Genomic DNA, 5,851 nt, shown 5'->3' on the forward strand with positions numbered 1-5,851 from the left:
TGATTTCAGCTCAGGTGATGATCTCACTGTTCATGGGTTCAAGCCCCACATTGGGCTCTGCACTGATAGCACAGAGCCTGCTTGGGATTTTCTCTCTCCTTCTCTCTGCCCCTGTCCTGCTCATGCTCTCTCTCTCTTTCTCTCTCTCAAAATAAATAAAGTTTAAAAAAAGATATCTTCATTTTTGAAGGATAGTTCTACCAGAATATGATACTTTGTTGATAGCGTTATTTTCTTTTAGCACTTAGAATATATTATCCCAATAATTCTAGCTTCCTTGGTTTCTGATGAGAAATTGGCTAGTAATATTATAAAGGATCCCTTGTACATGACAAGTTGCTTCTGCCTTGCTGCTTTGAAGATTCTCTCTGTTTTTGACTTTTGACAGTTTGATTCTAACGTATGTTGGTGAGATTCTTATTGAGTTATTTCTATTTGGAGTTCGTTGAATTCTTTGCATGTGCAGATTAATGTATCACATCAAATTTTGGTAGCTTTTGGTTATCATTTCTTCAAATGTTCTTTCTGCCCTTTTGTCTCCCTCTTTTCCTTCTGGGATTCCTGTTATCATGTACGTTGGTTCACTTGACCATTCTCCATAGGTCTCAGATGGTTCTGTTCAGTTTTCTTCCTTCTTTTTTCTTTCTCTTCTTCATACTGGATCATCTCATTTGACCAATTGTCACATATGCTGATTCTTCAGATATATTGTTGAGCCCCGCTAATGAATTTTTCATATCAGTCTTTCTACATTTTAATTCCAGAATTTCTTATTGTTTTTTTTGCAAAGTGTTTACTTTTTTCTTCTTCTTTTTCTAGTTTTTATTTAAATTCTGACTAAAAATATGGAAGCTTCACGAATTTGCATGTCAGCCTTGCACAGGGGCCATGCTAACCTTCTCTGTACCCTTCCAATCTTATTACATGTGCTGCCAGAGTGAGCACTCCTATCAGTTGTTTTAAAATAATTTCTATCTTTAGGTTAACATTCATTATTTAGTGAGACATAATGTTTGTATTCTCATGATTTCCTTTACTTTTAAGAAAACTGAAATTGCTGATTTAAAGTGATTGTCTAGTTAAGTCCAAAGTCAAGACTTCCTCAGGCTCTGTTTCTGTTGACTACTTTTCCTATACATGGGCCATGTTGTCTTGCTTCTTTGAATGTCTCATAAATTTTACTTGAAATTTAAGGGCACCTGGGGGGCTCAGTCAGTTAAATATCTGGCTCTTGATTCTGGCTTAAGTCATGATCTCACAGTCATTAGATCCAGCCCCATGTCGAGCTCCACACTGATTCTAGAGCCTGCCTGGGATTCTCTCTCTCCTTCTGCCCCTCTCCTGCTTGCACATGTGTGCCCTCTCTCTCTCTCTCTCTCTGTCTCAAAATAAACATTTGAAAAAAGAAAATTGTAAATTTAAAATAATAATGTGAGGACTTTGTATATAAAATGTCCCCCAATAAATGATTTGTTGTTGTTGCTTGTTTGTTTAATGATATTTCTGTACTAATTCTGTAAAAATTTGTATTCTTTGTCATGTGTGTCCACTAAAGTTTCTGCCCACTTAGATTAGTGTCCAGATAATTACTTTACAGAGATTTATTTAAATGCCTGGAGCCAGTAAATCTCCCAGTCATTGCTGAGTGGCTCTATGAGCTCACTGGGGTACATCTTCAACATTCAGCCAGGCAACTTACAACCCTCTTTTAGCCTTTTCCTCCTGCTTGTATAGAATCCTACAGGTTAGGCAATGGTGAGAACTTTTGAGTCTTCTCAGATCTTACATGAGCATGTGCACAACTCTGGGCATCCCCTCATCACTACACCTGTTCTTTTCCCTCTAGGAAAACATTACAGAGTTTTTCAGAGCCTCCTATGGACATCATATATTCTGGATTTTCTTCTTAAGATTTTTAGTAAGCTTATTATTTATCTCAACTGTTCTCCACAGTCTGAGGCATTGCAATATTAAACAACTAATAGTGATTGATTTTACCAAATGCTCCCGGGGAAAAGTTTGTTGGCATTGGCACACCTCTGTGTTAGGTTTAACACAGACAAGTTTTTGTGAGTATTTTCATCCTGGGAACCACCAAACAGGTCAATAGTGGCAGTCATTTGGGAATGAGTTTTTGAAGGAGTTCCTACCTTTTTCTGCCCACTCCAATGGCTGGTTGGTTTTCACAATGATTGAGGGCTATTAGTATTCCAGGCTACCACATAGCTGGGTATGAGGAGATGGCAATAGGGCAAGTCAAAACACTACAAAGGTCATTGTCCTTACCAAGATTCAACTGGTTTTTGTTCTTGAGGAAACCATTCCTGCATTGCTGCAAGTCTTTGGTTAATTTCCAGAGTTCTAAAAAAGTTGATTCTGACCATTTTTGTCAGTCTGATGCCTTGGGGAGAAAGAATTTTCAGAGGTCCTTATATTCCCACTGATGTCCTCAAGTATTCTTTAAAGACATTTAAGTAATAAGACAAATAGTTCATAAATTTACCCATGTAGTTTCCATTTTCAGTCACCTCATTCTTTTGCATAGATCTATATTTCTATCTTAAGTTTCCATGGCATAAGAAACTCCCTTTCCTAAAAGAGCAGGCTGCTGCTGACAAATTCCTTTAGCTGTTCTATATCTGAAAAAAAATATTTATTTCACTACTGATTTTGAAAGCTCTTTTCACTAGATATAGAATTCTAGTAGACTTTTTTAAAAAAAAATCCTACTGGAACTTTAAAGATGTTGATCTAATGTCTTCTCAATTGCACAATTTCTTTTTTTTTTATTTTAATGTTTATTTATTTTTGAGGGAGAGACAGATAGTGAATGGAGGAGGGGCAGAGAGAGGGGCAGACACAGAACCCGAAGCAGGCTCCAGGCTCTGAGCTGTCAGCACAGAGCCTGATGTGGGGCTCAAGCCCACGAACCATGGGATCATGACCTAAGCTGAAGTCGGATGATTCACCAACCGAGCCACCCAGGCTCCCCTAACTTGCACAATTTTTAATGAGAAAGCTTCTGTGATCTTTATCTTTGTTCCTCTGCCCATAATGTGATCACGATGTGTTTTGGTGTAGTTTCTTCATGTTTCTTGTGTTTTGTATTTATAAAGCCTCTTGGGCCTATGGATTTACAGTTTTCATCAAATTTGGAAAATTTTTGTCCCTTATTACTTAAAATATTTTTTCTGATATTCCACCTCTCCTGCACAGACTTCACTCACATATACTAGCACACTTTAAATTGTCCCACAGTTCACTATTCACTATTGCCCTGTTGTTTTTTTAAGTTTATTTATTTGAGAGAGAGAGAGAGAGCAGGGTAGGGGCAGAGAGAGAGAGAGAGAGAGAGAATCCCAAGTAGGCTTTGCACTGTCAGTGCAGAGCCTGATGCGGGGCTCAATCTCACAAACCATGAGATCATGACCTGAGCCAAAATCAAGAGTTGGACACTCAATTGACTGAGCCACCCAGATGTTCCTACCCTGTTAATTTTTTGTTGCTTCTCTTTTCTATTTGTTTTATGTTGAATTGACTTTATTGCTGTGACTTCAAGTTGAACAATCTTTTCTTCTACAATATCTTATTTGCCATTCATGCCATCTAGTACGTTTTTTCATCTCCAAAATTGTAGTTTTCATGTCTAGCTGTTCAACTTATGTCACTTATCCATCCTTCCTTGTTTTAATTAATATTTGTTATTTTTTATATATTTTTATATAATGTTTTAATATATGTTATAATAACTGTTTAATGGTCATGTATACTAATTCTGTCATCTGTGTTATTTTTTGGATAGGTTTCCATTGATTTTACTCTTCATTATGGGTCATATTTCTCTGTTGTTATTGCTGTTTTTTGCATGCCTACTAATTTTTTATTTGGTGCCAGAAATTGTGATTTTATCTTGTTCAATGTTGGATATTTTGTAATTTTATTCTTTATTGGATATTTTGTAATTTTATTCTTTAAGGTTTTCTTTTTTTTTGGAAAACACTTAAATAAATTATTTGAAAGCTGTTCCTTCCAAATTTGTTTGTAAGATTTCTTAGGTAAGTCTGGAGCACTGCTCAGTTTAAGACTAACTTTCCCCGATACTGAGGCAAGATCCTTCTGAGTATTCTATCCAATATCCCATATCCAATTCTTGAGGTTTTTCCATTCTGGATGATAGGACACATGTCCTACTTCTGGACCTGTGTGAGTACCAAGCACTGTTACCTCTAATCCTTTCAGGTGGTTCGTTCTATGGCCTCAGATAGTTTCCTCACATGTCTGGTGTGATCAGTATACTGTTGACTACTCAAGGACAGCCATCTACAGATCTCTGGAGTTCTCTGTGAAGCTCCTTCCTCTAGGGGACTGTATGTCATGAATTGTAGCCATCTTGACTTCCTTGTGCTTAAAGGTCCATCTCATTAATTCAAGGGGCTGGTTTGGGTTTCCCAACCATGCACCATTGCCTGAAACTGCTCTCAAGGTAGTAAGACAAGGCAATTGTAGGGCTTACCAAGTTTGTTTTCACCTTATAGGGATCACTGCCTTTTGCTGATGCTTGGTGGCTTGAAAACCCTTGTTTCATATTTCGAAGGGTTTTTATTTTGTGTTTATTCAGGTGGGAAAGTAAATCTGGTCTATCTTGACCAGAAGTGGAGGTCTTATCTCTCATTGCTTACAGTAATTTGGTGCCAGAATAGGGTAATTATTCATTACAAGAGTACATCAAAATCATCCTAGAGGATTTTTTTTACTATGTGGTACATAGGGATTCTAATGTAGGGTCATCGGGTGTGTCTTTTGTAATATGACTATTTCTATTAGGAGAGGCTGGTCTTTTGTCTCAGTTGTGATTTAGCAATTAGAATTTTGGGTAATATTTTTTCTCATTAATTCTGGCAAGATAAAGTTTTACTTTATAATAACTGGGGAAAGTAGGAAATGGGTTTAAGTTTCTGAATCCACAAAGTGAAATATTATGATCACTATTGGTGTAGTGAGCATTTCTTAGTGGAGGTGGGCAAGGAGGCAGAAGAGAAGATCCCCTTGTCAAGTCCTATGTGGCAAACTCTCGCTTTCCATGGAGTATCATGGGTCATAAACTCTAGACTAGGAAGAATTATTTCTAATCATTTTATCCTGTCCTCCTACCAGACTTCCTATCAGGACTTTAATAGCTAGGAAAGGTGATTAAAATAATTTCTCCATGGGAAAGAACTGGGTGAATGGAGAAATGGTTGGAAGGGTGATAAAGCTTGGTCTACACCATGCCTAAGATCCCTTGTAGTTCTAAATCCAATTCCAGAATGACAACTATAGTTTTCTAAGGTGTTAAGGAACCAGATGAAAACCCTTGACAACTCCAGTGTTCACCAAGTGTCACTGTCACACTCCCACAAAAAGAGATAGTAGTCTTGCAAAAGAGGTTTTTTGCAGTATTGTTATCTTACATGGGTTATATCTACTGTGTAATGAATGTGACATATTTAACTATAATTCTAAAGCACCACCACCAATACTGCCTGTCTTCCTAGAATGAGAATTATTCTAATATAAAGAAGAAAAAAAATAATAAAAAAGCAAGGTCAGACAGATTGTTCCTAAACTCCTTCTGAGAAAGTGAAAAGAAACAATAACAAAAATACGAGCATGAAGAACAAACTGAGGGTTGATGGGGGGTGGGAGGGAGGGGAGGGTGGGTGATGGGTATTGAGGAGGGCACCTTTTGGGATGAGCACTGGGTGTTGTATGGAAACCAAGTTGACAATACATTTCATATATTGAAAAAAATAATCATAATAAATAAATGTTATCCAAAAAAATATGAGCATGAATATAGGCCTACATGTAT

At 37.1% G+C, this 5,851-nt stretch overlaps 1 non-coding gene across 1 annotated transcript; it reads right to left on the bottom strand.

Annotated features, from left to right (window-relative positions):
• Window positions 1–838: 838 nt before the first annotated feature.
• LOC113597850 (U6 spliceosomal RNA) lies at window positions 839–945 on the bottom strand. Its single transcript, XR_003418596.1, has one exon. It is a non-coding gene; the product is annotated as a U6 spliceosomal RNA (small nuclear RNA).
• Window positions 946–5,851: the final 4,906 nt, after the last annotated feature.

Source organism: Acinonyx jubatus, chromosome X (assembly GCF_027475565.1).
Source record: "Acinonyx jubatus isolate Ajub_Pintada_27869175 chromosome X, VMU_Ajub_asm_v1.0, whole genome shotgun sequence".
Lineage (NCBI taxonomy): Eukaryota > Metazoa > Chordata > Mammalia > Carnivora > Felidae > Acinonyx > Acinonyx jubatus.